We start from the raw sequence: 11,618 nt of genomic DNA, 5'->3' as shown, positions 1-11,618 counted from the left end.
TGGAAGTGGCCTCATCCTCAGCTGCAACATAGTCTTCATCCTCTGAATCTGAAGTTCTCTTCTTCCTTGTTCTAGTAGCTGCCTTGGGCAAGTTACTAGGTGTGCTCCTGCTGCCCTCATCATAGCTGCTAGAGGGACTAGTGCCCTCACTCAAGTGCTCTTGCTATTCAGACCTGTTTTGGTTGTCACTCTGGTCAGACATCTTGCAGGAAAACTGTCAGCAGACCCTGTGAATAGGTTGTAGATGAGGTAGAGTAGATGAGCATCACAAAGAACAGAGGTTTTGCAAAACAAATTGAGTCAAAAACTTAGTTTTAGTTATCTACAGAAATGATCTCGGAGCTACCGAATTGACAAACTCGGTGATACCGAAGCAACACTTGGAACCTAAACTAGTGAACTCGGTTGGGCCGAGTCACAGTTCGGTGGCACCGAGATTGCTAGGGTTTCACAGAATCTTGAACTCCGTCACACCGATTTGCAATTTTCGGTTAGACCGAAAAGCGCATGTGTAATGGCCTAAGCCGAATCGGTGAGAACGATTTCTACATTTCGGTCGGTGCGAGATGAGTTCTGCGGAGAGCTAACCCTAAAATTTTTGAATCGATCTAGACCTAAGGAAGATTTAGCTGGATAGATTAATCTCATTCGTGGCAAGAATCATGGCATTGTCCTTGTGCTAGGAATCGGAGTAAAAATGACAGCACAAGGGGTCGAACACGTACCCTAGAACGGCGTGTGTTCGCTATGGCGGCGACGGCGGAGCAAAATCCGTCGACGGCGGCAGATTCCAATGGCGGGAGGTCGTTGGCGGCGAGGAGACGATCCGGAGACCCGAGGAGGCAGAGCAGGACACGCGCAGGCTGAGAGGATTTGAACTAATTTCCAAAATCTCACCCGTGGGTATTTATATCTCGACCCTGTCGGTGTGACCGAGTGGAACAACTCGGTGGCACCGAGATTGCAGAATCGCAAGCGGTTGCTGCAACTCGGTGTGACCGAAGTGTTCAAATCGGTTGCACCGAGATGAAAACCTAGATCAACTTAGTGAACTCAGTTTGACCGAAATGGATGTCTCGGTCAGACCGAAATATACAAAGAGGTTTTGGAAGTTTAAGTCTATGACGAATCCGGGACTCTGAGTGCTCCTCACACAGAGTGGTTCGAATCTAACTTGATCAAACTTTGTGATGTAGCATGAATAGAGTTTGAGACGAAAAAAGCATAGATAGCTAGAGAAGGTTCTTAGGCATTCTTGTCCATCCACTTGGAAAAAGAAAAAGAAACCAAACAAACAAAACAACAAGTGGATGTACTCGAATGAGTGAAATATGCAAACGACATGCTCACACAATAAAATGGCAAATGAAACATGTGACAAAGCATGCACAACCAATTCTAGCATCTATCAGACAATTGGCGATGACTAGGTCATCTATATATGAGTATATTGACTTAGGAGTCAAATGAGAACATTTGATCATAGGTCATACTGATACGTCTCCAATGTATCTATAATTTTTGATTGTTTCATGCTATTATATTATCCATCTTGGATGTTTATGGGCTTTATTATGCACTTTTATATTACTTTTGGGACTAACCTATTGACCCAGAGCCCACTGCCAGTTTCTGTTTTTCCCTTGTTTCAGTGTTTCGAAGAAAAGGAATATCAAACGGAGTCCAAACGGAATGAAACCTTCGGGAAAGTTATTTTTGGAAAGAAAGCAATCCGGGAGACTTGGAGTGCATGTCAGGGGATCAACGAGGAAGGCACGAGGCAGGGGGCGCGCCCTCCACCCTCGTGGGCCCCTCGTGGCTCCCCTTACCGACTTCTTTCGCCTATATATCTCCATATACCCTAAAAACCTTCGGGAACAGAATAGATCGGGAGTTCCGCCGCCGCAAGCCTCTGTAGCCACCAAAAACCAATTGGGACCCTGTTCCGGCACCCTGCCGGAGGGGGGATCCCTCACCGGTGGCCATCTTCATCATCCCGGCGCTCTCCATGACGAGGAGGGAGTAGTTCACCCTCGGGGCTGAGGGTATGTACCAGTAGCTATGTGTTTGATCTCTCTCTCTCTCTCTCGTGTTCTTGAGGTGATACAATCTTGATGTATCGCGAGCTTTGTTATTATAGTTGGATCTTATGTTGCTTCTCCCCCTCTACTCTCTTGTAATGGATTGAGTTTTCCCTTTGAAGTAATCTTATCGGATTGAGTCTTTAATGATTTGAGAACACTTGATGTATGTCTTGCAATGCGTATCTATGGTGACAATGGGATATCACGTGATTCACTTGATGTATGTTTTGGTGATCAACTTGCGGGTTCCGCCCATGAACCTATGCATAGGGGTTGGCACACGTTTTCGTCTTGACTCTCCGGTAGAAACTTTGGGGCACTCTGTGAAGTTCTTTGTGTTGGTTTGAATAGATGAATCTGAGATTGTGTGATGCATATCGTATAATCATACCCACGGATACTTGAGGTGACATTGGAGTATCTAGTTGACATTAGGATTTTGGTTGATTTGTGTCTTAAGGTGTTATTCTAGTACGAACTCTATGATAGATTGATCCGAAAGAATAACTTTGAGGTGGTTTCGTACCCTACCATAATCTCTTTGTTTGTTCTCCGCTATTAGTGACTTTGGAGTGACTCTTTGTTGCATGTTGAGGGATAGTTATATGATCCAAGTATGTTATTATTGTTGAGAGAACTTGCACTAGTGAAAGTATGAACCCTAGGCCTTGTTTCCTAGCATTGCAATACCGTTTGTGCTCACTTTTATCATTAGTTACCTTGCTGTTTTTATATTTTCAGATTACAAAAACCTTTATCTACCATCCATATTGCACTTGTATCACCATCTCTTCGCCGAACTAGTGCACCTATACAATTTACCATTGTATTGGATGTGTTGGGGACACAAGAGACTCTTTGTTATTTGGTTGCAGGGTTGCTTGAGAGAGACCATCTTCATCCTACACCTCCCACGGATTGATAAACCTTAGGTCATCCACTTGAGGGAAATTTGCTACTGTCCTACAAACTTTCACGCCCAATATGCGATACTATCCTAAAGACACTCGAAGGTCCCACCAAGGATAGAACCGCATATTGACACACTTTTGCAAGGTGGATATCATTACATCAACATTACATAATATATGGGGATACATACAAGGCATACAAATGCCGCAAGAATACATCAATACATCATACATAAGATCAACATCCGACTACGGATGAAACACAAACAGAAACTCAAACGACATCCACCCTGCTAGCCCAGGCTGCCGACCTGGAACCTATCCCCTGATCGAAGGAGAAGCAGAAGAAGAACTCCAAAACAGGTAACATCGCTCTCGCGTCATGATCATCGCAAAACCTGTACCTGCAACTGTTGTTGTAGAAATCTGTGAGCCACGAGGACTCAGCAATCCCATTACCATGGGTATCAATACTAGCAAAGCTTAATGGGTATGGAAAGGATAAATGGTGAGGTTGCAGCAACGACTAAGCAATGTATGGTGGCTAACATACACAAATAAGAGCGAGAAAAGAAGCAACGGAACGGTCGTGAAACTAGCAATGATCAAGAAGTGATCCTGAACTCCTACTCACGTCGAACATAACCCAAAAACCGTGTTCTCCTCTCGAACCACCCCGAAAAGAGACAATCACGGTTACGCACGCGGTTGGTGTATTTTAGAAGAGTTAGTTCAAGTTTACTACAACCGGATATTAACAAATTCCCATCTGCCACATAACCACGGGCACGGCTCTCGAAAGTTTATACCCTGCAGGGGTGTCCCAACTTAGCCCATTATAAGCTCTCACGGTCAACGAAGGATATTCCTTCTCCCGGGAAGACCCGATCAGTCTCGGAATCCCGGTTTACAAGACATTTCGACAATGGTAAAACAAGACCAGCAAAGCCGCCCGATGTGCCGACAAATCCCGATAGGAGCTGCACATATCTCGTTCTCAGGGCACACCGGATGAGCAAGACGTCGGGTTGGCATAGACCCTGGTTGCCCAGGGGGCGCCGGACATTGCTCGGTTTGGACCAGCACTTGGAGAAGCACTGGCCCGAGGGGTTAAAATAAAGATGACCCTCGGGAGCGCGACTCCCTAGGGAAAAGAAGTAGGTGATAGGCAAATGGTAAAACCAAGGTTGGGCCTTGCTGGAGGAGTTTTATTCAAAGCGAACTGTCAAGGGGTTCCCATAAATCACCCAACGGCGTAAGGAACGCAAAATCAAGAAACATAACACTGGTATGACGGAAACTAGGGCGGCAAGGGTGGAACAAAACACCAGGCATAAGGCCGAGCCTTCCACCCTTTACCAAGCATATAGATGCTTTAATTAAATAGGAGATATTGTGATATCCCAACATAAACATAATCCAACATGGAGCAATCTTCATCTTCACCTGCAACTAACAACGCTATAAGAGGGGCTGAGCAAAAGCGGTAACACAGCCAAACAATGGTTTGATAGGAAGGGTGACAAAGGTTAGAGGTTCATGGCAATTTGGGAGGCTTGATAAGCAAGTGGTAGGTAACGCAGCATAGCGATAGAACGAAGATACTAGCATAGCAATGATAGTAGTGAGATCCAAGGTGACGGTCATCTTGCCTGAAATCCCGCAAGGAAGAAGAATGAGTCCATGAAGAAGATGAAGCCACGAAGACGAACCAAGCGTCGACGAACGAATCCTCACGATCGCAACGAAACAGGAACTAACGAGAAGGAACACAACCGGAAAGAAGCAAACAACAAGGTAAACACACAACACATAAACATGACATGATGCACAAACAAGCATGATGCATGACAAGGCTACATGAATCTACTCATGGCAAGAGATGATGCATACAAGAGCAACACATCCAAGCAAGTTTAAATGAGGCCGGAAACAACCTATAACAATTTCGGTAAATCCCCATATGCAAAATTTCGAAATTGGTCCAGATCTGAATAAACCTTATGTTTAAGTTGTTAAACAGCAAGTTAAAATGCACCAAGATGATCTACACAAAATTCTAGTCAAGTTACATATAAAGTTCATTAGATTCGGAGTTACGGCCTAGAAGATATGAGCAAAACAAGTTAAACATGGCATTGATGCAAAATGCATTCAAACATCAAGCAAACACATTCAAAACACGGATCCAACAAGGTAACATGAAACTACATGCAAAACTAAGCAAGTTTCATATAGAGCATGCTCAAAACGGAGCAACGGTGCAACACATACACTCCAAACAAGATATAACAACAATCTGTCCAAAACAGCAACTAGGCATCTTGCAAGCATCAAAACAACATGCTACAGCACCTCAACATGAAAAAAGGCATGGACATGATGTAAAGGTAAGGCATGAAAAAACATGAACACTGAGCTATCTCCAGAAACCACTACAACATGCTCAAAAGGACATGGCAAGATTACAAATAATAACAGTTCATAGACTTAGCAGAAATTACTGGACATGGCAGAAATAACATCAGGTTGCAATGTTTAGAGCTATGAATCAACATGCTACAGGAATATATCATAGCAAACAAAGGCATGGCATGAATCTACTAATTGCATAAAACAAACGTCCCTTACTGATCACGAGCCAAAAAGGCACATAAGATATGATGGCACCCATGTAAACATAGCAAGTTTCATAAACAGATTCAGACTTGGTGAAAATAACAGTGCACGGCAGAAACAACGATAAGTAGGCATGTTGGTGAGCTTGAACCACTCACCACAGAGCAATACATGGCATGCAAAGGTAACCAACAGTAAGATGGCATAAATATGAAGCTAAGCATGACAATAGCATAGTCATAGGGTACATTGTTCACTAGCCAAACACATGGCAAAACTGAACTTAATGTTAACAGGCTGACAGCATCATTATTTAGCAATTTTGGAGCAAGATAACAACAAGCTACAACAGGCTATAAATTCAAACAAGGGCATGGATGGATAGAGCATAACATGTATAACAAAACATTCTTAGTGAATATCTCCATATTATGCATAGAACTCATGGTAGCATTAGGTTTACATAGCAATAAAATATAACAGACTCGGACTTAGCAGAAAAGACTTAAGCCACAGAAATCAGCAACATCATGGAGGCTACTTTGCATGCTTGTGCTAGTCACCACATAGATCACAAAAATATAAGACAAGCACCACTGTAAAGATGGCATGATGTAGATCAAAAAACATGTAGAGCTCATGCTCATAGGATGCACACACAAAATGCCACGAAAATGACAAAACAGCAAGTTCTGTTAACAGACAGCAGATAACATCACATAGCAGTCTTGCAACGATGATTAAGGCATCAAGATGGACTCAAACAAGCATGTCACAATGGAACAAAATGAAGAGCATCTCATGGTGAACATTATGATATATTATGCATGCAAAACGGACCAACATGCAGAAAGTTACAAGCATCCAAACATGCACACATTATATATCAATTCTGGGACTTGGCAGTTTTCCTGGAAAAAAACAGAGTGAGCGTAAGTTAGTAAAAAAAGCATGGGCGAGTAATAGCAGTGCTCACCACTGGGCTCGGCCCAGGTCGGCTCGGGGCTGGGTCTGGTTCAGAGGGCGGCTCGGGCGGTTCTGCGCGGGCTGGTCCGGTTCGGTCGAACCGGCCGGTCCGGTCGGTTCGGCGTGGCCCCGCGCGTCAGTGACACGGGCGGTGCGCGGGTTAACGGCGGCGACGGAGGGCTTCTACGGCGACGCGGGCGGCGAAGCGGGGTCCACGCGAGCGGCGGATCCGGGCGCGGGCTCCCCGGATCTGGCCGGACTCCGGCGCAGGGCGGCGCGGGGAGGCGCAGGGACGGCCGGGCGTGCGGCGTCTGGCGAGGGAAGGGCGAGGTGGCGCGGGCGACGGGAGGAGGCGGCACCGGCGGGCGCCGGCGCGGGGACGCGGCGGCGGGGCGGCGCCGGACGGCGGCGGGGTCGGAGGAGCTCGGCGGCGCTCGACGAGGGGCGCGACGGCGGGAGCCGGGCGGCGCGAAGGACGGCGGCGGGGTCGGGCGAGGCGCGGGGCGCGGTGCGGGCCCGTACGGCCGGAGGCGCGGGTGGGGGCGACGGGGAGCCAGGGGACAAGTGGCGGCGATTGGTTGGCTGGAGGTGAAGGCTGGCAGCGGCGCGGCGAAGGGGGCGGCGACAAGTGGCGGCGGGGCAGTGGTGCGGCACGAAATACGAGGAGGGTGCGGCGGCTGGAGGTGGGAGAGGGGCATAGGGTAGGTTTAGTCCAAAAATGGACTAGGGGAGGGCTATATATAGCAGATTTGCTAGGGTTAGGGGAGTTTGAGGGGGGTTTCGGAGCCTCCGATCGCGATCCGACGGATCCGATCGAGAGAGGGGGTTAGGCAGGCCTAGTGGGCTGTGTGGAGGGGTTGGGCTGAGGAGAGAGGGAAGAAATGCAGCCCGACAAATGTTTCCGGAGAACGAAACGTCCGACGATTAAACCGGCAACGGTGCCGCTACGGATGACAGCTGGGCTATCAAACGGACTCCGAATGCGATGAAATTTGGCAGGCGGCCTACCTACACTATAATAAGACCGCACGCCGATTTTCACCCCATTCCGAGAACATTTTTATGCCACTCATAAAATAATATTTCGGGGGTGCCACGGGCGCGTGCAAGTGTGGTTGGGCTCAGAACGGACAACGGAGAGAACCGGGGGAACCCGAACGGATGCAAGTTTTGAAAAACATGCAGATGAAATGCAGATGACGACATGGCAAAATGCAACACGCAAGCAAAAGACATGGCAACGACGGCGAATAACTGGAAGACACCTGGCGCATCGAATCCGGGGCGTTACAACACTCCTCTACTAACAAGAGATCTCGTCCCGAGATCTTAGGACCGAGACGGAAGAAAAAAGGGATGAGGTGAAATAAGAACAAAACAGTGAGGGTGAACAAAGTCAAGAACACTCGAGTAGGAAAAAGGAATGTTGAATGAGACAAGAAGCAAAAGCTCAAGGAATAAGAATGAATTCAAAACCACTCCGGTTGCAAAAAGGATTATGAGATATAATTGAAGGATGAATAGAATAAGATTAAAGCCTTGCGATGATTTGGATGGAGGTTCGCGACGAAATCGGCGAGAAGCTTAGAACTCCGGAAAAGAAAAGATGAAAACACTTTGAACCGAGAATGTGATAAGATGAACAATCTCCGAAAAGAAGAGATAAAACCACTTGAAGAAAGAAAAATAAGGATTACGTTATGCTTATCCTCCACCAATTAAATTGATGAGAAACAATGGATTTGCATACTACTTATTCTCGTTGGGAAGATTAAGGGGGGGATATAGCGCAAAACTTGAGAAAGTCTTCGTGAACTACCGGTAGGGAAATTTGCTACTGTCCTACAAACCTCTGCACTTGGAGGCCCAACAACGTCTACAAGAAGAAGGTTGCGTAGTAGACATCACATACTCATCGTTTAAGCACAAGTGGAGTTACCACGTTTACATAAAGCATTGTTGTGTTCACACCATTAGAGTTGCTTTAGCTCAATTCTTTAGAGTAAAGCTCCCCCTAGATGTGAGATCCCCCCTAAGAGGGATGAACTAACCTTGGGTTTTGTCGATGATGACTTCATGTAGGTGTTGAAGATGTGGATGCTCAATGTTGTTGTAGTTCATTTGGAGCAATCCATTGGAGTGAGTTGCACTTTCAATACCTACACGGGTTAGTCCCACAAGGAACAAACAAGGATATCCATAGACATAGAGTGATGCACACACAAGATGATGTCCATGAAAGCATTAGGTTACCTTGTCCCTTGTCTTACCAACAAGAGGGTTTGTGACTCCTTGAACTAGTACAAGATGTGGAAGTTGATTGCACTTGTCCTTGCCAAAATGATGTGAGTGAAGTACATTGGCGGAGTCACCCTCAAGAACTCTCTAGTCCTTCTTCTTTGGGATCCACATCATCTTGATGGGAATCCTTGGGGTTGTAGTGGAACTTGATGAAGTAGAACTTGATTTAGTCTTGGGAACCCACTTGACCAAGGCATTGGGAGCTTCTTCAAATGCATCGATCTCCTCTTGAAGCTTGTCCTTGCCTTTTTGCTTGTGGTCTTGTGGTGGAAGATCATCTTGAGCTTGTGTCCCTTGAAAAGAAGTAGGATCATACTTCTCTTGTTGGGGAACAAACTTTGTCTTGGGGTATTGATCTTCTTCCCACTCAACTCCATTGGCATTGAACTTTCATTCAAAACCAACACCTTGATTCTTCCGGTGCCTTCCTTGCTTGCGTACAATTTCCTCAAATTGCTTACTTCCGGCAAGGCTCTTGTAGACACCCTTCTCTATAATTCCCTTCAATAAGCTATTTTCTTGCTCAAGTGTAACTTGGCTAAGAGAATCATTAGTGAAATCAAGAGAATTGCTAGAAGCAACAACATTGGATTTAGCATGATTATTGTTACTACTAGAAGAAGAATCTTTCTTACTTTTGTTGCTAGACTTGACTTGTGGCATGTAAGTAGATAAGAGTAAACGCTTGGCAATGTAAGAAGAAGTTTTCTTGCGAAGATCATCATTGATTGCCTTTAAAAACTCATGCTCTTGCTCAATATTGAGCTTTTCAAAGCGTAACTTCTCATGAGTCTTTAAAAGTTCTCGATGATCTTCCAAGGTAGTTTCATGATCTAACTTAAGAGTGTTTAGTTCTTTAGTTAGACGCTCATTCTTCTCCTTATCATTATCATTCGTTTTATCTTGATTAGCATGATTAATTGAAGTTTCATCATAGTATTCATCACTAGAGTTGTCAATAAGTAAATCATCATCACCTAACAAGTCATCGTCATCACTATTGAAATCAACATACTCGGGGTGTGATACCTTTGGGCCTTTAGCCATGAAGCATCTTCCAATTCCTTCATTTGGTGAGTCAAATATGCCGTAGGAGTTGGTTGACACAAGTGCTAGACTGGCAACACCTTCATCTTGAGTATAATCGGAGTCGGAGTGATAGCTTCTCTCGGAGTGATGGTCGGAGTCGGAGTCGGATACCCATTCACCAACATGAGCTTGATGTCTTCGCTTTGTGTAGCTCTTTGATGATTTGTCATTCCTTTCCGAATCCTTGCTTCTCCGGGAGGTTCTTCGTTCATAACGATCATCTCTACTCCTTCTCTCTCTTGGTGGTGATTCTTCTCTTCTACTTCTCCTCTTAGGTGAATCTTCTCTCCTTTTGTAAGGAGTTGTACACTCATTGGAGTAGTGTCTGGGTCTTCCACAATTGTAGCAATTACGTTCACAACTCGAAGATCTTTTGTCATTGTAGGACCTTGACTTGGAACTTCTTTCCTTGCTTCTACTCTTGTAGAACTTGTTGAAGTTTTTCACCATTAAGCTCAATTCCTCATTGAAGGTTTGTTTCTCACTTGATGATGTAGGAGCATCACATGAGGCTTTATAAGCACCACTTGACTTGTTGTGAAGCTCTTCCTTATCCTTGAGTGACATCTCATGAGCAACAATTCTTCCAATGACTTCCATTGGCTTGAGATCTTTGTAATTGGGCATCATTTGGATCAATGTGCACACGGTATCATATTTTCCATCCAAGGCTCTTAGGATCTTCTTGATGATGAATTTATCGGTCATCTCTTCACTTCCTAAGCCGGCAATCTCATTTGTGATGAGAGCAAGCCTAGAGTACATTTCAGCGACACCTTCACCATCCTTCATTTTGAACTTGTCAAGTTGACATTGAAGCACATCCAATTTGGATTCCTTGACGGAGTCGGTACCTTCGTGCATATCAATCAAAGTATCCCAAATTGCCTTTGCATTCTCAAGGCGGCTGATTTTGTTGAATTCTTCGGGGCACAATCCGTTGAAGAGGATATCACAAGCTTGAGTGTTGTATTGCAGCATCTTCAACTCTTCCGCGGTAGCTTCACGGTTCGGTTCTCTCCCATCAAAGAATTCACCTTGCAAGCCAATACACACAATATCCCAAACGACGGGGTTATGTCCAAGAATATGCAATTTCATCTTATGCTTCCAACTAGCAAAATTAGTACCATCAAAGTAAGGACCTCTACGGTGGTAATTTCCCTCGCTAGACGCCATACTCTCCTAGGTTGTGAAACCAAGGCTATGATCACCAAAAGCTATGGAAATCAAGGCAAATGGAGACCAAAGCTCTGATACCAATTGTAGGATCGAAAGTATGTCTAGAGGGGGGGGGTGATTAGAGTACTTGACCAAATAAAACTTAACCTTTTCCCAATTTTAGTTCTTGGCAGATTTTAACAATTTAGCACAAGTCAAGCAATCTTAACACAATTCAAGCAAGCATGCAAAGAGTATATAAGCAGCGGAAAGTAAAGCATGCAACTTGCAAGAATGTAAAGGGAAGGGTTTGGAGAGTGCAAACGCAATAGGAGACACGGATGTTTTTGTCGTGGTTCCGATAGGTGGTGCTATCGTACATCCATGTTGATGGAGACGTCAACCCATGAAGGGTAACGACTGCGCTAGTCCACGGAGGGCTCCACCCACGAAGGGTCCACGAAGAAGCAACCTTGTCTATCCCACC

Source organism: Aegilops tauschii, chromosome 4, assembly GCF_002575655.3.
Source record: "Aegilops tauschii subsp. strangulata cultivar AL8/78 chromosome 4, Aet v6.0, whole genome shotgun sequence".
NCBI classification, from domain to species: domain Eukaryota; kingdom Viridiplantae; phylum Streptophyta; class Magnoliopsida; order Poales; family Poaceae; genus Aegilops; species Aegilops tauschii.
This window is presented reverse-complemented; position numbering follows the sequence as displayed.